The 22,811-nt window shown below is 44.7% G+C and overlaps 1 protein-coding gene across 4 annotated transcripts in view; it reads right to left on the reverse strand.

Moving 5' to 3' along the window:
- Positions 1-242: 242 nt before the first annotated feature.
- The window catches only part of LOC127912056 (uncharacterized), a 43,520-nt gene continuing 20,951 nt past the window's right edge, over positions 243-22,811 (reverse strand). For 2 of the 4 annotated variants that reach the window (XM_052480617.1, XM_052480618.1), the window contains exon 8: positions 243-345. The gene's annotated coding sequence lies outside the window, so the exon portion shown is untranslated. Of the gene's footprint in view, positions 346-506; positions 529-22,811 lie in introns of those variants that run through there. The other 2 variants (XM_052480626.1, XM_052480627.1) reach the window with 2 other exon arrangements.

The raw sequence follows: 22,811 nt of genomic DNA on the forward strand, positions 1-22,811 counted from the left end.
ATTCTGTTAGCATATCTTTCAAGTCTAATGTGACAAAAAAATATTGGAGAATCTAAGGCTGGCGAATGTTTTTTTGAAAGACTTTGCAAACCCCAGAGGTTAGGAATCTGGGCTAGTATCCATACTGTTTCTCTAGCAAAACACAGACCACAGAATTGGTCTTGACCTGACCCTTAAAAACAATGTGCACAGACAAACCATTGATGATAAAATTATTTTATTATTTTATAATGCTTGAAGAATTAAAAAAATGTATATAGAAAACAAGGGAAAGAATGAAAATGAATTTCAGAAAATATTTTTCAAATTGCAGAGGTCACTTCTTAGCAAGGAAAACGTCAGGAACTGAAAAAAGACCCAACAAAAAGTATCACTGTTAGAATCATGTAATACTGTGTCAAACAAACCTCACTTATCAGTTGTAACATTCTCCTCTCTTACCTATGCATTCTGCCTTCATTTTTTTGCGCACAAGGGGTTTCAAGACTTTAGCCAAATGAGTTTTCCCAGCTGCAAATATAGAGACATCTGAGAGAGAGAGAGAGAGAGAGAGAGAGAGAGAGAGAGAGAGAGAGAGAGAGAGAGAGAGAGAGAGAGAGAGAGAGAGAGAGAGAGAGAGAGAGAGAGAGAGAGAGAGAGAGAGAGAGAGACAGAGACAGAGACAGAGACAGAGACAGAGTGATTAGCATTGACTATGTACAGACTAGGTGAGCTTGCTATTGAGAAAGACCACCGTAGGCAGACCTGGCTCTCAAGAGAAGACAAGCTATGTGCACACAAAATGAGGTGGAAACTGACAGACAGACAGACAGACAGAGAGGCAGACAGACAGACAGACAGACAGACAGACAGACAGACAGACAGACAGACAGACAGACAGACAGACAGACAGACAGACAGAGACAGAGACAGAGACAGAGATAAATAGAGGAAAACAGAGTGAACACGTGTGCGTACGCGTTTTATATCTCTCATCCTTTTTACCGACACCTCACTGAGCCATCAAATACTTTGTGAAAAGTCTGTCCCTCTCTATCCCCCTTCATGTTTTACCTTTGTATTTTACTGGCTGTTGATCATACGGGTCCTTGCTCTTTAGCCCTGGTGCAGTGAAAATAGAGTAATCTAAGGACAGAAAGGAATATACATGAATGGAGATTTGATAGGACAACAACACAGCAATAAAAGTATAGTTAAGTTCTATAAACTGGTTCAATGCACTAGAGGAGTACTGTGTTAATAAACTGCAGTCACACATAACTCAGTACCTTAGTGAGATACACGGCTGTTACTTAAATGTAATAGTTTTATTAGCCTCCCCATGAGGATTAAGATGGCGTCGTCTGAGTACAATGTGATGCTAAACCACCCTGAAGAAGGCTGCAAAGCCGAAATATCTGTCTACGCCATCCCTGATGCAGTTCAAATGTATTTATTTGTACTTATTTTAATTTACGGGTTTTACGCACCAACCTATCTTTTGGGAGAGAGCAATGGTGCTCTTCGCTATTAAACCACAGAGAATGAAATGTTTTCTGTTCGAGTCCCCTGTCACTCACTTTGCCTGGTCCTACCTTTACACTGTGGTTGTCTAGTTTCAGTGTACAAAATAACTGTAAACTAAGATGACATGAAACTAATATATATATTATCCACTGGACACAGACGCCAGTTTAACGTCTAGTTTTAATTTACGTTTGATTCAGTTGACAACTAATGTAAAATCAACAAAATATAAACCATGTAATTGGATTTAGATGAAAAGTTGCGTGGAAAGAAACTTCCTGAAATTCCTTTTACGTTGATGACATTTTGCAAATCCAAGTAGTTTTCCATATTGATTCAATGTCATGTCATAAAATAGATTAAAAAAATTGTGGAAAGAAGGGTGATTCAACCAGTTTGTGCCCAGTGGGTAGTGGGTCTTATGTGACACAGCAATTCATAATGCTGCACCCATCCTCTTTCTTACCTTTGCACTGCTGGGTCTGCTGAGTCTGAGCACCAGCTGAAAAGATGCATAAATCTTTCAGGGGAGAGAGGTGGGCAAGAGGAACGATTGATAAACATACTGAGGGAATTCATGCTCACTTCACAATCTGAACTTCTCCTTATCATCTAGTGGTCTCTCTCTCTCTCTCTCTCTTTCTCTCTCTCTCTCTCTCTCTCTCTCTCTCTCTCACCTTTGCATTTTGCTGGCTGGACCTTTTTCTTCTCTTGGTTTATGATGTCTCTCTCAGCTGTATTTCCATCATGTTGGACTTGTGTACACGCTTTCTTTTCCTCAATGTCCACGCTCCATTTTGTCCATTTGTCTTTACCTATGAACTCTTTGTCACTATCCATTGTTCCCTCACTGTCATAGTCACTCTCTGACCAGTCAATGTCCAGGTCCTGTTCACCTTTGACCTTTGCTGCCTGGTCTGTCTGAGTGTTCTGAGTCTGTCCTCCAGCTGCAGCAAACACAGACAAGAGAAGAGAGAGAAAGTACATTACTAGACAGACATAACACCTTGAACATGCTTTCAAACTAGCTCAGCACTCCTCATTGTAATTCCACTGACTGCCTTCTTACCTCCGCACGTTGCTGGTTGCTCTGTTTCCTCATCAATCTCAAAATCAGCTATAATTTCCTCAATCTCACTGTCACTCTCTGACCAGTCATTATCCAGGTCCTTTTCACCTTTGACCTTTGCTGAGTCCTGAGTCTTTCCTCCGGCTGCAGCAAACACAGACAAATCTGACAAGAAAAGAGAGAGAATGGACGTTAATAAACACAGAAAAACAGAAATAAGAGAAGCACCTTGAACATGCTAATAAACTATCTTAGCATTCAACATTGTATCAATATGTTATAATCCAGGGCCCAGTTTCCCAAAAGCATCATAAGGATATGTTCATCATTAGAACCTTCATAGGAGCATTGTTAAATCTCAGAGCTGTTTCCCAAAACCATAATTAGTCAAGTTGCAGTTGAAAATGCTGCCTCAGACCACTCGTAGTTCAGCTAAGTGCTTTGTTAAATGCTTATTTTGCCCTTCCGCATCACTTTCTACGCAGAAGATTTCCCCTAAACATAGAAACACGATGTTTATCTGTCTCTCTGTGACTGACGATAACTTCGGCATGAAGTTGACTACAAATAAACAGTTGTCAATGTCTTGGCAAGTCAACAAGCGAAGTTCAGTAGGCTACATACGCCTGTATTTCAATCATATTAAAATCTGTTTAATCTTCAGTCAATTGACTTCTATTTGTAGACTATACGGTCTGTAATTTTTGCCTCAATATATATTTCATGATGTTTAAGTACATGTGCCAAATGAATCTGTGATTTAGTGCATTATTATAAGGTAAGCATCAGAATAAGCGGCCTCAATATTTTGCAGCCAAGAGGTGGTAATAGCTCTCCAGGAGCTGATCCGTCGTCAGTACTGTGGAATATTTCTAATGTTAAGGTAAGATTTGAATGGAGAAATCTGATCAAAGAGCAGCCCTGCCTTTCTTTCAATCAATATCGACACCTTCTCCAACAATGCACTTAGTGAACGTTCTCTCTGCGTGGTGTTTTGTTGAAACACATGACATCTTCGGCCGTTATAAGAAAGCTGCATCACTTAAACACTAGTAAGCTTCAGTTCCATCGCTATCGGGTAACCGGGCTTTGGTCTTTACCTTTACACTTTGCTGGCTGCTCCTCCTGAGGTTTCAGAGTCTTTGACTCAGCTGCAGCAACCAAGGAGACATCTAACAAGAAATAGGAAAATTAAGGATGTTAATACCAACAGTGGGGGAGGGGGGTGCAGTTGTATAACACTTTCAATGTACAAAAGAACTGTAAACTAAGATGACCTTTGCACTTGGTCTGTTTGACCTCAGCAACAGCCAAGAAGATGGAGGAATCTGGAGGAGAGGGAGGTGGTATACAGACAGTGTAAGTGAAAGTGTTGAAACTACCCTCACATATCAGACTTTATTCTCTGTCTATCCCCTTTTTACCTTTGAGTTTTGCTGGTTGATTCTTATCAGGGTCCTGAATCTTAAACTCCTCAGCAATAGAGATGGAGTAATCTGACATTTGAATAAAATGGTGGGTGAAAATGTGGGTGAAAAGGTGGGTGAAAAGGTAAGTGTTAATGATTTCATGGGAGTTTCCTACAATTAAAAAATATTAGTGATGATTTTCACATGCTGTCAAACAAGATCAGCACTCCTCCTTGTAATTCCACTGACTGCCTTCTTACCTCCACACGTTGCTGGTTGGTCTGTATCCTCATCAATCTCAAAATCAGCTGTAATTTCCTCAATCTCACTGTCACTCTCTGACCAGTCATTATCCAGGTCCTTTTCACCTTTGACCTTTGCTGAGTCCTGAGTCTTTCCTCCGGCTGCAGCAAACACAGACAAATCTGACAAGAAAAGAGAGAGAATGGACATTAATACACACAGAAAAACAGAAGCGCCTTGAACATGGTAATAAACTATCTCAGCATTCAACATTGTATCAATATGTTATAATCCAGGGCCCAGTTTCCCAAAAGCATCATAAGGATATGTTAATCATTAGAACCTTCATAGGAGCATTGTTAAATCTCAGAGCTGTTTCCCAAAACCATAATTAGTCAAGTTGCAGTTGAAAATGCTGCCTCAGACCACTCGTAGTTCAGCTAAGTGCTTTGTTAAATGCTTATTTTGCCCTTCCGCATCACTTTCTACGCAGAAGATTTCCCCTAAACATAGAAACAAGACGTTTATCTGCCGGCACCGACTGAGATGGCCACCTCGCTTTGCGTTCCTAGGAAACTATGCAGTTTTTTGTTTTTTTACGTGTTATTTCTTACATTAGTACCCCAGGTCATCTTAGGTTTCATTACATACAGTCGAGAAGAACTACTGAATATAAGATCAGCGTCAAATCACCATTAGTACGACCAAGAATATGTTTTCCGCGACGCCGATCCTGTGTTCTGCCTTACAAACAGGACAACGGAATGGATCGCATGCAGCGACCCAAGGAAACGACTCCGAAAAAGAGGGAAACGAGGCGGTGTTCTGGTCAGACTCCGAAAAAGGGCACATCGCGCACCACTCCCCAGCATTCTTCTTGCCAATGTCCAGTCTCTTGACAACAAGGTTGACGAAATCCGAGCAAAGGTGGCATTCCAGAGAGACATCAGAGACTGCAACGTTCTCTGCTTCACGGAAACATGGCTTATTGGGAAGACGCTATCCGATGCGGTGCAGCCAACGGGTTTCTCCACGCATCGCGCCGACAGAAACAAACATCTTTCTGGTAAGAAGAGTGGCGGGGGCGTATGCCTCATGACTAACGAGACATGGTGTGATGAAGGAAACATACAGGAACTCAAATCCTTCTGTTCACCTGATTTAGAATTCCTCACAATCAAATGTAGACCGCATTATCTTCCAAGAGAATTCTCTTCGATTATAATCACAGCCGTATATATTCCCCCCAAGCAGACACATCGATGGCTCTGAACGAACTTTATTTAACTCTTTGCAAACTGGAAACCATTTATCCAGTTCTAAATTGAGCAGCTGCTGAAAAATGAGCTCCTGTATATATTGAGATTTAAATGGTTTTTTAAAGTGAAGTACATCGAAAAAATCAAGAGAAAACTGCAAGACTCAATAGAAGACAAAACAAGGAACAAACCAAAAAAGACAGGCTTTTGAAAAATTAACTATTTTTCATAAAATTGTACAGTTATCTTAGCTAGCTGAATTGCTAGCAGAATTGTTTACTTGTTGCTAAGCAGTTGCTAGGGACTCTCCTGGAAGAAGCTAGCTAGCTTACAAAGAATAACAACAAAAAATATCTAGTTAACAGAAGAAAGGAAGACAAAATAAGGACAAAAGAAGGACAGAAGAAAAAGGAAAAGAAAGAGGACAACAAAGTGAAACAGTCAGCACTTCTATTGCAACTTCGTATTTCGTCGTCCTAACGTAGTCTACACTGCTATCTGCCCAGCAGCTAGCCAGCTAGCAAACGTCCACCGTCTGCCACTGTCAGCTAATCTACAAAGTCAACAACGCAGCCACTGCCAGCTAGCCTACTTCAGCAGTACTGTATCATTTTAATCATTTTAGTCAATAAGATTCTTGCTACGTAAGCTTAACTTAACTAGCCAGCTAGCAAACGTCCACCGTCTACCGAATAGCAGCACTGTAGAAACTATTACACTCAACTGAACGACTTGATTAGTGTAGTGTTAGCTAGCTACATAGTTGTCTTTGCTGTCTTCGTATCCAAGATAATTGTGTAGTTTAGAGCGTGTAGTCTTAGAGTGATTATCTTAATTTACCGAGGTTAGCTAGCTAGCTATTTGTCGTCCTTAACGTAGGAGACACTGCTAGCTAGCCAACAGCTAGCCAACGTCTACTGAATAGAACTTCCGCACTCAACAACCCGGTCGCATTCCACTTCGCTCCACAGGTAGTATCACATTTTCATTTCATTTCATTACAGCACAACGGTTTGATTTGTTTGATCGTAGCTAGCTACATAGCTAGCTACATAGCCGTCTGTGTATCAAAGATAATTGTGTAGTCTAGAGCGATTTTCTAGGTTAGCTAGCCAGCTATTGTCGTTCTTTTAACGCAACGTAACGTAATCAACACTGCTAGCTAGCCAGCTAGCCCCCGAATAGCAGCACTGTAGAAACTATTAAACTCAACGGAACGACTTGATTAGTGTAGTGTCAACAACGCAGCCACTGCCAGCTAGCCTACAAAGTCAACAACGCAGCCACTGCCAGCTAGCCTACTTTAGCAGTACTGTATCATTTTAATCATTTTAGTCAATAAGATTCTTGCTACGTAAGCTTAACTTTCTGAACATTTGAGACGTGTAGTCCACTTATCATTCCAATCTCCTTGCATTAGCGTAGCCTCTTCTGTAGCCTGTCAGCTATGTGTCTGTCTATCCCTGTTATCTCCTCTCTGCACAGACCATACAAACGCTCCACACCGCGTGGCCGCGGCCACCCTAATTTGGTGGTCCCAGCGCGCACGACCCACGTGGAGTTCCAGGTCTCCGGTAGCCTCTGGAACTGCCGATCTGCGGCCAACAAGGCAGAGTTCATCTCAGCCTATGCCTCCCTCCAGTCCCTCGACTTCTTGGCACTGACGGAAACATGGATCACCACAGATAACACTGCTACTCCTACTGCTCTCTCTTCGTCCGCCCACGTGTTCTCGCACACCCCGAGAGCTTCTGGTCAGCGGGGTGGTGGCACCGGGATCCTCATCTCTCCCAAGTGGTCATTCTCTCTTTCTCCCCTTACCCATCTGTCTATCGCCTCCTTTGAATTTCATGCTGTCACAGTTACCAGCCCTTTCAAGCTTAACATCCTTATCATTTATCGCCCTCCAGGTCCCCTCGGAGAGTTCATCAATGAGCTTGATGTCTTGATAAGCTCCTTTCCTGAGGACGGCTCACCTCTCACAGTTCTGGGCGACTTTAACCTCCCCACGTCTACCTTTGACTCATTCCTCTCTGCCTCCTTCTTTCCACTCCTTTCCTCTTTTGACCTCACCCTCTCACCTTCCCCCTACTCACAAGGCAGGCAATACGCTCGACCTCATCTTTACTAGATGCTGTTCTTCCACTAACCTCATTGCAACTCCCCTCCAAGTCTCCGACCACTACCTTGTATCCTTTTCCCTCTCGCTCTCATCCAACACTTCCCACACTGCCCCTACTCGGATGGTATCGCGCCGTCCCAACCTTCGCTCTCTCTCCCCGCTACTCTCTCCTCTTCCATCCTATCATCTCTTCCCTCTGCTCAAACCTTCTCCAACCTATCTCCTGATTCTGCCTCCTCAACCCTCCTCTCCTCCCTTTCTGCATCCTTTGACTCTCTATGTCCCCTATCTTCCAGGCCGGCTCGGTCCTCCCCTCCCGCTCCGTGGCTCGACGACTCATTGCGAGCTCACAGAACAGGGCTCCGGGCAGCCGAGCGGAAATGGAGGAAAACTCGCCTCCCTGCGGACCTGGCATCCTTTCACTCCCTCCTCTCTACATTTTCCTCCTCTGTCTCTGCTGCTAAAGCCACTTTCTACCACTCTAAATTCCAAGCATCTGCCTCTAACCCTAGGAAGCTCTTTGCCACCTTCTCCTCCCTCCTGAATCCTCCTCCTCCCCCCCTCCTCCCTCTCTGCAGATGACTTCGTCAACCATTTTGAAAAGAAGGTCGACGACATCCGATCCTCGTTTGCTAAGTCAAACGACACCGCTGGTTCTGCTCACACTGCCCTACCCTGTGCTCTGACCTCTTTCTCCCCTCTCTCTCCAGATGAAATCTCGCGTCTTGTGACGGCCGGCCGCCCAACAACCTGCCCGCTCGACCCTATCCCCTCCTCTCTTCTCCAGACCATTTCCGGAGACATTCTCCCTTACCTCACCTCGCTCATCAACTCATCCCTGACCGCTGGCTACGTCCCTTCCGTCTTCAAGAGAGCGAGAGTTGCACCCCTTCTGAAAAAACCTACACTCGATCCCTCCGATGTCAACAACTACAGACCAGTATCCCTTCTTTCTTTTCTCTCCAAAACTCTTGAACGTGCCGTCCTTGGCCAGCTCTCCCGCTATCTCTCTCAGAATGACCTTCTTGATCCAAATCAGTCAGGTTTCAAGACTAGTCATTCAACTGAGACTGCTCTTCTCTGTATCACGGAGGCGCTCCGCACTGCTAAAGCTAACTCTCTCTCCTCTGCTCTCATCCTTCTAGACCTATCGGCTGCCTTCGATACTGTGAACCATCAGATCCTCCTCTCCACCCTCTCCGAGTTGGGCATCTCCGGCGCGGCCCACGCTTGGATTGCGTCCTACCTGACAGGTCGCTCCTACCAGGTGGCGTGGCGAGAATCTGTCTCCTCACCACGCGCTCTCACCACTGGTGTCCCCCAGGGCTCTGTTCTAGGCCCTCTCCTATTCTCGCTATACACCAAGTCACTTGGCTCTGTCATAACCTCACATGGTCTCTCCTATCATTGCTATGCAGACGACACACAATTAATCTTCTCCTTTCCCCTTCTGATGACCAGGTGGCGAATCGCATCTCTGCATGTCTGGCAGACATATCAGTGTGGATGACGGATCACCACCTCAAGCTGAACCTCGGCAAGACGGAGCTGCTCTTCCTCCCGGGAAGGACTGCCCGTTCCATGATCTCGCCATCACGGTTGACAACTCCATTGTGTCCTCCTCCCAGAGCGCTAAGAACCTTGGCGTGATCCTGGACAACACCCTGTCGTTCTCAACTAACATCAAGGCGGTGGCCCGTTCCTGTAGGTTCATGCTCTACAACATCCGCAGAGTACGACTCTGCCTCACACAGGAAGCGACGCAGGTCCTAATCCAGGCACTTGTCATCTCCCGTCTGGATTACTGCAACTCGCTGTTGGCTGGGCTCCCTGCCTGTGCCATTAAACCCTACAACTCATCCAGAACGCCGCAGCCCGTCTGGTGTTCAACCTTCCCAAGTTCTCTCACGTCACCCCGCTCCTCCGCTCTCTCCACTGGCTTCCAGTTGAAGCTCGCATCCGCTACAAGACCATGGTGCTTGCCTACGGAGCTGTGAGGGGAACGGCACCTCAGTACCTCCAGGCTCTGATCAGGCCCTACACCCAAACAAGGGCACTGCGTTCATCCACCTCTGGCATGCTCGCCTCCCTACCACTGAGGAAGTACAGTTCCCGCTCAGCCCAGTCAAAACTGTTCGCTGCTCTGGCCCCCCAATGGTGGAACAAACTCCCTCACGACGCCAGGACAGCGGAGTCAATCACCACCTTCCGGAGACACCTGAAACATCACCTCTTTAAGGAATACCTAGGATAGGATAAGTAATCCTTCTCACCCCCCTTTAAGATTTAGATGCACTATTGTAAAGTGACTGTTCTACTGGATGTCATAAGGTGAATGCACCAATTTGTAAGTCGCTCTGGATAAGAGCTACAAATAAACAGTTGTCAATGTCTTGGCAATTCAACAAGCGAAGTTCAGTAGGCTACACAGGCCTGTATTTCAATCATATTAAAATCTATTTAATCTTCAGTCAATTGACTTCTATTTGTAGACTATACGGTCTGTAATTTTTGCCTGAATATATATTTCATGATGTTTAACTACATGTGCCAAATTAATCTGTGATTTAGTGCATTATTATAAGGTAAGCATCAGAATAAGCAGCCTCAATATTTTGCAGCCAAGAGGTGGTAATAGCTCTCCAGGAGCTGATCCGTCGTCAGTACTGTGGAATAATTCTAATGTTAAGGTAAGATTTGAATGGAGAAATCTGATCAAAGAGCAGCCCCGCCTTTCTTTCAATCAATATCGACACCTTCTCCAACAATGCACTTAGTGAACGTTCTCTCTGCGTGTTGATTTGTTGAAACACATGTGACATCTTCAGCCGTTATAAGAAAGCTGCATCACTTAAACACTAGTAAACTTCAGTTCCATCGCTATTGGGAAACCGGGCTTTGGTCTTTACCTTTACACTTTGCTGGCTGCTCCTCCTGAGGTTTCAGAGTCTTTGACTCAGCTGCAGCAACCAAGGAGACATCTAACAAGAAATAGGAAAATTAAGGATGTTAATACCAACAGTGGGGGAGGGGGGTGCAGTTGTATAACACTTTCAATGTACAAAAGAACTGTAAACTAAGATGACCTTTGCACTTGGTCTGTTTGACCTCAGCAACAGCCAAGAAGATGGAGGAATCTGGAGGAGAGGGAGGTGGTATACAGACAGTGTAAGTGAAAGTGTTGAAACTACCCTCACATATAACACTTTATTCTCTGTCTATCCCCTTTTTACCTTTGAGTTTTGCTGGTTGATTCTTGTCAGGGTCCTGAATCTTAAACTCCTCAGCAATAGAGATGGAGTAATCTGACATTTGAATAAAATGGTGTGTGAAAATGTGGGTGAAAAGGTAAGTGTTAATGATTTCATGGGAGTTTCCTACAATTATAAAATATTAGTGATGACTTTCACATGCTGTCAAACAAGATCAGCACTCCTCCTTGTAATTCCACTGACTGCCTTCTTACCTCCGCACGTTGCTGGTTGGTCTGTTTCCTCATCAATCTCAAAATCAGCTGTAATTTCCTCAATCTCACTGTCACTCTCTGACCAGTCATTATCCAGGTCCTTTTCACCTTTGACCTTTGCTGAGTCCTGAGTCTTTCCTCTGGCTGCAGCAAACACAGACAAATCTGACAAGAAAAGAGAGAGAATGGACATTAATAAACACAGAAAAACAGAAGCGCCTTGAACATGCTAATAAACTATCTCAGCATTCAACATTGTATCAATATGTTATAATCCAGGGCCCAGTTTCCCAAAAGCATCATAAGGATATGTTAATCATTAGAACCTTCATAGGAGCATTGTTAAATCTCAGAGCTGTTTCCCAAAACCATAATTAGTCAAGTTGCAGTTGAAAATGCTGCCTCAGACCACTCGTAGTTCAGCTAAGTGCTTTGTTAAATGCTTATTTTGCCCTTCCGCATCACTTTCTACGCAGAAGATTTTCCCTAAACATAGAAACAAGACGTTTATCTGTCTCTCTGTGACTGACGATAACTTTGGCATGAAGTTGACTACAAATGAACAGTTGTCAATGTCTTGGCAATTCAACAAGCGAAGTTCAGTAGGCTCCATACGCCTGTATTTCAATCATATTAAAATCTATTTAATCTTCAGTCAATTGACTTCTATTTGTAGACTATACGGTCTGTAATTTTTGCCTGAATATATATTTCATGATGTTTAACTACATGTGCCAAATGAATCTGTGATTTAGTGCATTATTATAAGGTAAGCATCAGAATAAGCAGCCTCAATATTTTGCAGCCAAGAGGTGGTAATAGCTCTCCAGGAGCTGATCCGTCGTCAGTACTGTGGAATAATTCTAATGTTAAGGTAAGATTTGAATGGAGAAATCTGATCAAAGAGCAGCCCTGCCTTTCTTTCAATCAATATCGACACCTTCTCCAACAATGCACTTAGTGAACGTTCTCTCTGCGTGGTGATTTGTTGAAACACATGTGACATCTTCAGCCGTTATAAGAAAGCTGCATCACTTAAACACTAGTAAGCTTCAGTTCCACCGCTATCGGGTAACCGGGCTTTGGTCTTTACCTTTACACTTTGCTGGCTGCTCCTCCTGAGGTTTCAGAGTCTTTGACTCAGCTGCAGCAACCAAGGAGACATCTAACAAGAAATAAGAAAATTAAGGATGTTAATACCAACAGTGGGGGAGGGGGGTGCAGTTGTATAACACTTTCAATGTACAAAAGAACTGTGAACTAAGATGACCTTTGCACTTGGTCTGTTTGACCTCAGCAACAGCCAAGAAGATGGAGGAATCTGGAGGAGAGGGAGGTGGTATACAGACAGTGTAAGTGAAAGTGTTGAAACTACCCTCACATATCACACTTTATTCTCTGTCTATCCCCTTTTTACCTTTGAGTTTTGCTGGTTGATTCTTGTCAGGGTCCTGAATCTTAAACTCCTCAGCAATAGAGATGGAGTAATCTGACATTTGAATAAAATGGTGTGTGAAAATGTGGGTGAAAAGGTAAGTGTTAATGATTTCACGGGAGTTTCCTACAATTATAAAATATTAGTGATGACTTTCACATGCTGTCAAACAAGATCAGCACTCCTCCTTGTAATTCCACTGACTGCCTTCTTACCTCCACACGTTGCTGGTTGGTCTGTTTCCTCATCAATCTCAAAATCAGCTGTAATTTCCTCAATCTCACTGTCACTCTCTGACCAGTCATTATCCAGGTCCTTTTCACCTTTGACCTTTGCTGAGTCCTGAGTCTTTCCTCTGGCTGCAGCAAACACAGACAAATCTGACAAGAAAAGAGAGAGAATGGACATTAATAAACACAGAAAAACAGAAGCGCCTTGAACATGCTAATAAACTATCTCAGCACTCAACATTGTATCAATATGTTATAATCCAGGGCCCAGTTTCCCAAAAGCATCATAAGGATATGTTAATCATTAGAACCTTCATAGGAGCATTGTTAAATCTCAGAGCTGTTTCCCAAAACCATAATTAGTCAAGTTGCAGTTGAAAATGCTGCCTCAGACCACTCGTAGTTCAGCTAAGTGCTTTGTTAAATGCTTATTTTGCCCTTCCGCATCACTTTCTACGCAGAAGATTTCCCCTAAACATAGAAACAAGACGTTTATCTGCCGACGCCGACTGAGATGGCCGCCTCGCTTCGCGTTCCTAGGAAACTATGCAGTTTTTTGTTTTTTTACGTGTTATTTCTTACATTAGTACCCCAGGTCATCTTAGGTTTCATTACATACAGTCGAGAAGAACTACTGAATATAAGATCAGCGTCAACTCACCATCAGTACGACCAAGAATATGTTTTCCGCGACGTGGATCCTGTGTTCTGCCTTACAAACAGGACAACGGAATGGATCGCATGCAGCGACCCAAGGAAACGACTCCGAAAAAGAGGGAAACGAGGCGGTGTTCTGGTCAGACTCCGAAAAAGGGCATATCGCGCACCACTCCCCAGCATTCTTCTTTCCAATGTCCAGTCTCTTGACAACAAGGTTGACGAAATTCGAGCAAGGGTGGCATTCCAGAGGGACATCAGAGACTGCAACGTTCTCTGCTTCACGGAAACATGGCTTACTGGGAAGACGCTATCCGATGCGGTGCAGCCAACGGGTTTCTCCACGCATCGCGCCGACAGAAACAAACATCTTTCTGGTAAGAAGAGTGGCGGGGGCGTATGCCTCATGACTAACGAGACATGGTGTGATGAAGGAAACATACAGGAACTCAAATCCTTCTGTTCACCTGATTTAGAATTCCTCACAATCAAATGTAGACCGCATTATCTTCCAAGAGAATTATCTTCGATTATAATCACAGCCGTATATATCCCCCCCCCAAGCAGACACATCGATGGCTCTGAACGAACTTTATTTAACTCTTTGCAAACTGGAAACCATTTATCCGGAGGCTGCATTCATTGTAGCTGGGGATTTTAACAAAGCTAATCTGAAAACAAGACTCCCTAAATTTTATCAGCATATCGATTGCGCAACCAGGGGTGGTAAAACCTTGGATCATTGTTACTCTAACTTCCGCGACGCATATAAGGCCCTGCCCCGCCCCCCTTTCGGAAAAGCTCACCACGACTCCATTTTGCTGATCCCTGCCTACAGGCAGAAACTAAAACAAGAGGCTCCCACGCTAAGGTCTGTCCAACGCTGGTCAGACCAAGCTGACTCCACACTCCAAGACTGCTTCCATCACGTGGACTGGGACATGTTTCGTATTGCGTCAGATGAAAATATTGACGAATACGCTGATTCGGTGTGCGAGTTCATTAGAACGTGCGTCGAAGATGTCGTTCCCATAGCAACGATAAAAACATTCCCAAACCAGAAACCGTGGATTGATGGCAGCATTCGCGTGAAACTGAAAGCGCGAACCACTGCTTTTAATCAGGGCAAGGTGTCTGGTAACATGTCCGAATATAAACAATGCAGCTATTCCCTCCGCAAGGCTATTAAACAAGCTAAGCGTCAGTACAGAGACAAAGTGGAATCTCAATTCAATGGCTCAGACACAAGAGGCATGTGGCAGAGTCTACAGTCAATCACGGACTACAAGAAGAAACCCAGCCCAGTCACGGACCAGGATGTCTTGCTCCCAGGCAGACTAAATAACTTTTTTGCCCGCTTTGAGGACAATACAGTGCCACTGACACGGCCTGCAACTAAAACATGCGGTCTCTCCTTCACTGCAGCCGAGGTGAGTAAGACATTTAAACGTGTTAACCCTCGCAAGGCTGCAGGCCCAGACGGCATCCCCAGCCGCGCCTCAGAGCATGCGCAGACCAGCTGGCCGGTGTGTTTACGGACATATTCAATCAATCCCTATACCAGTCTGCTGTTCCCACATGCTTCAAGAGGGCCACCATTGTTCCTGTTCCCAAGAAAGCTAAGGTAACTGAGCTAAACGACTACCGCCCCGTAGCACTCACTTCCGTCATCATGAAGTGCTTTGAGAGACTAGTCAAGGACCATATCACCTCCACCCTACCTGACACCCTAGACCCACTCCAATTTGCTTACCGCCCAAATAGGTCCACAGACGATGCAATCTCAACCACACTGCACACTGCCCTAACCCACCTGGACAAGAGGAATACCTATGTGAGAATGCTGTTCATCGACTACAGCTCGGCATTCAACACCATAGTACCCTCCAAGCTCGTCATCAAGCTCGAGACCCTGGGTCTCGACCCCGCCCTGTGCAACTGGGTACTGGACTTCCTGACGGGCCGCCCCCAGGTGGTGAGGGTAGGCAACAACATCTCCTCCCCGCTGATCCTCAACACGGGGGCCCCACAAGGGTGCGTTCTGAGCCCTCTCCTGTACTCCCTGTTCACCCACGACTGCGTGGCCACGCACGCCTCCAACTCAATCATCAAGTTTGCGGACGACACAACAGTGGTAGGCTTGATTACCAACAACGACGAGACGGCCTACAGGGAGGAGGTGAGGGCCCTCGGAGTGTGGTGTCAGGAAAATAACCTCACACTCAACGTCAACAAAACTAAGGAGATGATTGTGGACTTCAGGAAACAGCAGAGGGAACACCCCCCTATCCACATCGATGGAACAGTAGTGGAGAGGATAGCAAGTTTTAAGTTCCTCGGCATACACATCACAGACAAACTGAATTGGTCCACTCATACTGACAGCGTCGTGAAGAAGGCGCAGCAGCGCCTCTTCAACCTCAGGAGGCTGAAGAAATTCGGCTTGTCACCAAAAGCACTCACAAACTTCTACAGATGCACAATCGAGAGCATCCTGGCGGGCTGTATCACCGCCTGGTACGGCAACTGCTCCGCCCTCACCCGTAAGGCTCTCCAGAGGGTAGTGAGGTCTGCACAACGCATCACCGGGGGCAAACTACCTGCCCTCCAGGACACCTACACCACCCGATGTTACAGAAAGGCCATAAAGATCATCAAGGACATCAACCACCCGAACCACTGCCTGTTCACCCCGCTATCATCCAGAAGGCGAGGTCAGTACAGGTGCATCAAAGCTGGGACCGAGAGACTGAAAAACAGCTTCTATCTCAAGGCCATCAGACTGTTAAACAGCCACCACTAACATTGAGTGGCTGCTGCCAACACACTGTCATTGACACTGACCCAACTCCAGCCACTTTAATAATGGGAATTGATGGGAAATGATGTAAATATATCACTAGCCACTTTCAACAATGCTACCTTATATAATGTTACTTACCCTACATTATTCATCTCATATGCATACGTATATACTGTACTCTACATCATCGACTGCATCCTTATGTAATACATGTATCACTAGCCACTTTAACTATGCCACTTTGTTTATTTGTCTACATACTCATCTCATATGTATATACTGTTCTCGATACCATCTACTGTATGCTGCTCTGTACCATCACTCATTCATATATCCTTATGTACATATTCCTTATCCCCTTACACTGTGTATAAGACAGTAGTTTTGGAATTGTTAGTTAGATTACTTGTTGGTTATCACTGCATTGTCGGAACTAGAAGCACAAGCATTTCGCTACACTCGCATTAACATCTGCTAACCATGTGTATGTGACAAATAACATTTGATTTGATTTGATTTATCTGTCTCTCTGTGACTGACGATAACTTCGGCATGAAGTTCACTACAAATAAACAGTTGTCAATGTCTTGGCAATTCAACAAGCGAAGTTCAGTAGGCTACACAGGCCTGTATTTCAATCATATTAAAATCTATTTAATCTTCAGTCAATTGACTTCTATTTGTAGACTATACGGTCTGTAATTTTTGCCTGAATATATATTTCATGATGTTTAACTACATGTGCCAAATGAATCTGTGATTTAGTGCATTATTATAAGGTAAGCATCAGAATAAGCAGCCTCAATACTTTGCAGCCAAGAGGTGGTAATAGCTCTCCAGGAGCTGATCCGTCGTCAGTACTGTGGAATATTTCTAATGTTAAGGTAAGATTTGAATGGAGAAATCTGATCAAAGAGCAGCCCTGCCTTTCTTTCAATCAATATCGACACCTTCTCCAACAATGCACTTAGTGAACGTTCTCTCTGCGTGGTGTTTTGTTGAAACACATGTGACATCTTCAGCCGTTATAAGAAAGCTGCATCACTTAAACATTAGTAAGCATCAGTTCCATCGCTATCGGGAAACCGGGCTTTGGTCTTTACCTTTACACTTTGCTGGCTGCTCCTCCTGAGGTTTCAGAGTCTTTGACTCAGCTGCAGCAACCAAGGAGACATCTAACAAGAAATAGGAAAATTAAGGATGTTAATACCAACAGTGGGGGAGGGGGGTGCAGTTGTATAACACTTTCAATGTACAAAAGAACTGTAAACTAAGATGACCTTTGCACTTGGTCTGTTTGACCTCAGCAACAGCCAAGAAGATGGAGGAATCTGGAGGAGAGGGAGGTGGTATACAGACAGTGTAAGTGAAAGTGTTGAAACTACCCTCACATATCACACTTTATTCTCTGTCTATCCCCTTTTTACCTTTGAGTTTTGCTGGTTGATTCTTGTCAGGGTCCTGAATCTTAAACTCCTCAGCAATAGAGATGGAGTAATCTGACATTTGAATAAAATGGTGTGTGAAAATGTGGGTGAAAAGGTAAGTGTTAATGATTTCACGGGAGTTTCCTACAATTATAAAATATTAGTGATGACTTTCACATGCTGTCAAACAAGATCAGCACTCCTCCTTGTAATTCCACTGACTGCCTTCTTACCTCCGCACGTTGCTGGTTGGTCTGTTTCCTCATCAATCTCAAAATCAGCTGTAATTTCCTCAATCTCACTGTCACTCTCTGACCAGTCATTATCCAGGTCCTTTTCACCTTTGACCTTTGCTGAGTCCTGAGTCTTTCCTCTGGCTGCAGCAAACACAGACAAATCTGACAAGAAAAGAGAGAGAATGGACATTAATAAACACAGAAAAACAGAAGCGCCTTGAACATGCTAATAAACTATCTCAGCATTCAACATTGTATCAATATGTTATAATCCAGGGCCCAGTTTCCCAAAAGCATCATAAGGATATGTTAATCATTAGAACCTTCATAGGAGCATTGTTAAATCTCAGAGCTGTTTCCCAAAACCATAATTAGTCAAGTTGCAGTTGAAAATGCTGCCTCAGACCACTCATAGTTCAGCTAAGTGCATTGTTAAATGCTTATTTTGCCCTTCCGCATCACTTTCTACGCAGAAGATTTCCCCTAAACATAGAAACAAGACGTTTATCTGTCTCTCTGTGACTGACGATAACTTCGGCATGAAGTTGACTACAAATGAACAGTTGTCAATGTCTTGGCAATTCAACAAGCGAAGTTCAGTAGGCTCCATACGCCTGTACTTCAATCATATTAAAATCTATTTAATCTTCAGTCAATTGACTTCTATTTGTAGACTATACGGTCTGTAATTTTTGCCTCAATATATATTTCATGATGTTTAAGTACATGTGCCAAATTAATCTGTGATTTAGTGCATTATTATAAGGTAAGCATCAGAATAAGCAGCCTCAATATTTTGCAGCCAAGAGGTGGTAATAGCTCTCCAGGAGCTGATCCGTCGTCAGTACTGTGGAATAATTCTAATGTTAAGGTAAGATTTGAATGGAGAAATCTGATCAAATAGCAGCCCTGCCTTTCTTTCAATCAATATCGACACCTTCTCCAACAATGCACTTAGTAAACGTTCTCTCTGCGTGGTGATTTGTTGAAACGCATGTGACATCTTCAGCCGTTATAAGAAAGCTGCATCACTTAAACACTAGTAAGCATCAGTTCCATCGCTATCGGGAAACCGGGCTTTGGTCTTTACCTTTACACTTTGCTGGCTGCTCCTCCTGAGGTTTCAGAGTCTTTGACTCAGCCGCAGCAACCAAGGAGACATCTAACAAGAAATAAGAAAATTAAGGATGTTAATACCAACAGTGGGGGAGGGGGTTGCAGTTGTATAACACTTTCAATGTACAAAAGAACTGTAAACTAAGATGACCTTTGCACTTGGTCTGTTTGACCTCAGCAACAGCCGAGAAGATGGAGGAATCTGGAGGAGAGGGAGGTGGTATACAGACAGTGTAAGTGAAAGTGTTGAAACTACCCTCACATATCACACTTTATTCTCTGTCTATCCCCTTTTTACCTTTGAGTTTTGCTGGTTGATTCTTGTCAGGGTCCTGAATCTTAAACTCCTCAGCAATAGAGATGGAGTAATCTGACATTTGAATAAAATGGTGTGTGAAAATGTGGGTGAAAAGGTAAGTGTTAATGATTTCACGGGAGTATCCTACAATTATAAAATATTAGTGATGACTTTCACATGCTGTCAAACAAGATCAGCACTCCTCCTTGTAATTCCACTGACTGCCTTCTTACCTCCGCACGTTGCTGGTTGGTCTGTTTCCTCATCAATCTCAAAATCAGCTGTAATTTCCTCAGTCTCACTGTCACTCTCTGACCAGTCATTATCCAGGTCCTTTTCACCTTTGACCTTTGCTGAGTCCTGAGTCTTTCCTCCGGCTGCAGCAAACACAGACAAATCTGACAAGAAAAGAGAGAGAATGGACATTAATACACACAGAAAAACAGAAGCGCCTTGAACATGGTAATAAACTATCTCAGCATTCAACATTGTATCAATATGTTATAATCCAGGGCCCAGTTTCCCAAAAGCATCATAAGGATATGTTAATCATTAGAACCTTCATAGGAGCATTGTTAAATCTCAGAGCTGTTTCCCAAAACCATAATTAGTCAAGTTGCAGTTGAAAATGCTGCCTCAGACCACTCGTAGTTCAGCTATGTGCTTTGTTAAATGCTTATTTTGCCCTTCCGCATCACTTTCTACGCAGAAGATTTCCCCTAAACATAGAAACAAGACGTTTATCTGCCGGCGCCGACTGAGATGGCCGCCTCGCTTCGCGTTCCTAGGAAACTATGCAGTTTTTTGTTTTTTTACGTGTTATTTCTTACATTAGTACCCCAGGTCATCTTAGGTTTCATTACATACAGTCGAGAAGAACTACTGAATATAAGATCAGCGTCAACTCACCATCAGTACGACCAAGAATATGTTTTCCGCGACGCGGATCCTGTGTTCTGCCTTACAAACAGGACAACGGAATGGATCGCATGCAGCGACCCAAGGAAACGACTCCGAAAAAGAGGGAAACAAGGCGGTGTTCTGGTCAGACTCCGAAAAAGGGCACATCGCGCACCACTCCCCAGCATTCTTCTTGCCAATGTCCAGTCTCTTGACAACAAGGTTGACGAAATCCGAGCAAGGGTGGCATTCCAGAGGGACATCAGAGACTGCAACGTTCTCTGCTTCACGGAAACATGGCTTACTGGGAAGACGCTATCCGATGCGGTGCAGCCAACGGGTTTCTCCACGCATCGCGCCGACAGAAACAAACATCTTTCTGGTAAGAAGAGTGGCGGGGGCGTATGCCTCATGACTAACGAGACATGGTGTGTTGAAGGAAACATACAGGAACTCAAATCCTTCTGTTCACCTGATTTAGAATTCCTCACAATCAAATGTAGACCGCATTATCTTCCAAGAGAATTATCTTGGATTATAATCACAGCCGTATATATCCCCCCCAAGCAGACACATCGATGGCTCTGAACGAACTTTATTTAACTCTTTGCAAACTGGAAACCATTTATCCGGAGGCTGCATTCATTGTAGCTGGGGATTTTAACAAAGCTAATCTGAAAACAAGACTCCCTAAATTTTATCAGCATATCGATTGCGCAACCAGGGGTGGTAAAACCTTGGATCATTGTTACTCTAACTTCCGCGACGCATATAAGGCCCTGCCCCGCCCCCCTTTCGGAAAAGCTCACCACGACTCCATTTTGCTGATCCCTGCCTACAGGCAGAAACTAAAACAAGAGGCTCCCACGCTAAGGTCTGTCCAACGCTGGTCAGACCAAGCTGACTCCACACTCCAAGACTGCTTCCATCACGTGGACTGGGACATGTTTCGTATTGCGTCAGATGAAAATATTGACGAATACGCTGATTCGGTGTGCGAGTTCATTAGAACGTGCGTCGAAGATGTCGTTCCCATAGCAACGATAAAAACATTCCCAAACCAGAAACCGTGGATTGATGGCAGCATTCGCGTGAAACTGAAAGCGCGAACCACTGCTTTTAATCAGGGCAAGGTGTCTGGTAACATGTCCGAATATAAACAATGCAGCTATTCCCTCCGCAAGGCTATTAAACAAGCTAAGCGTCAGTACAGAGACAAAGTGGAATCTCAATTCAATGGCTCAGACACAAGAGGCATGTGGCAGAGTCTACAGTCAATCACGGACTACAAGAAGAAACCCAGCCCAGTCACGGACCAGGATGTCTTGCTCCCAGGCAGACTAAATAACTTTTTTGCCCGCTTTGAGGACAATACAGTGCCACTGACACGGCCTGCAACTAAAACATGCGGTCTCTCCTTCACTGCAGCCGAGGTGAGTAAGACATTTAAACGTGTTAACCCTCGCAAGGCTGCAGGCCCAGACGGCATCCCCAGCCGCGCCCTCAGAGCATGCGCAGACCAGCTGGCCGGTGTGTTTACGGACATATTCAATCAATCCCTATACCAGTCTGCTGTTCCCACATGCTTCAAGAGGGCCACCATTGTTCCTGTTCCCAAGAAAGCTAAGGTAACTGAGCTAAACGACTATCGCCCCGTAGCACTCACTTCCGTCATCATGAAGTGCTTTGAGAGACTAGTCAAGGACCATATCACCTCCACCCTACCTGACACCCTAGACCCACTCCAATTTGCTTACCGCCCAAATAGGTCCACAGACGATGCAATCTCAACCACACTGCACACTGCCCTAACCCACCTGGACAAGAGGAATACCTATGTGAGAATGCTGTTCATCGACTACAGCTCGGCATTCAACACCATAGTACCCTCCAAGCTCGTCATCAAGCTCGAGACCCTGGGTCTCGACCCCGCCCTGTGCAACTGGGTACTGGACTTCCTGACGGGCCGCCCCCAGGTGGTGAGGGTAGGCAACAACATCTCCTCCCCGCTGATCCTCAACACGGGGCCCCACAAGGGTGCGTTCTGAGCCCTCTCCTGTACTCCCTGTTCACCCACGACTGCGTGGCCACGCACGCCTCCAACTCAATCATCAAGTTTGCGGACGACACAACAGTGGTAGGCTTGATTACCAACAACGACGAGACGGCCTACAGGGAGGAGGTGAGGGCCCTCGGAGTGTGGTGTCAGGAAAATAACCTCACACTCAACGTCAACAAAACTAAGGAGATGATTGTGGACTTCAGGAAACAGCAGAGGGAACACCCCCCTATCCACATCGATGGAACAGTAGTGGAGAGGATAGCAAGTTTTAAGTTCCTCGGCATACACATCACAGACAAACTGAATTGGTCCACTCATACTGACAGCGTCGTGAAGAAGGCGCAGCAGCGCCTCTTCAACCTCAGGAGGCTGAAGAAATTCGGCTTGTCACCAAAAGCACTCACAAACTTCTACAGATGCACAATCGAGAGCATCCTGGCGGGCTGTATCACCGCCTGGTACGGCAACTGCTCCGCCCTCACCCGTAAGGCTCTCCAGAGGGTAGTGAGGTCTGCACAACGCATCACCGGGGGCAAACTACCTGCCCTCCAGGACACCTACACCACCCGATGT

Source organism: Oncorhynchus keta, chromosome 26, assembly GCF_023373465.1.
Source record: "Oncorhynchus keta strain PuntledgeMale-10-30-2019 chromosome 26, Oket_V2, whole genome shotgun sequence".
Taxonomy (NCBI): Eukaryota; Metazoa; Chordata; class Actinopteri; order Salmoniformes; family Salmonidae; genus Oncorhynchus; species Oncorhynchus keta.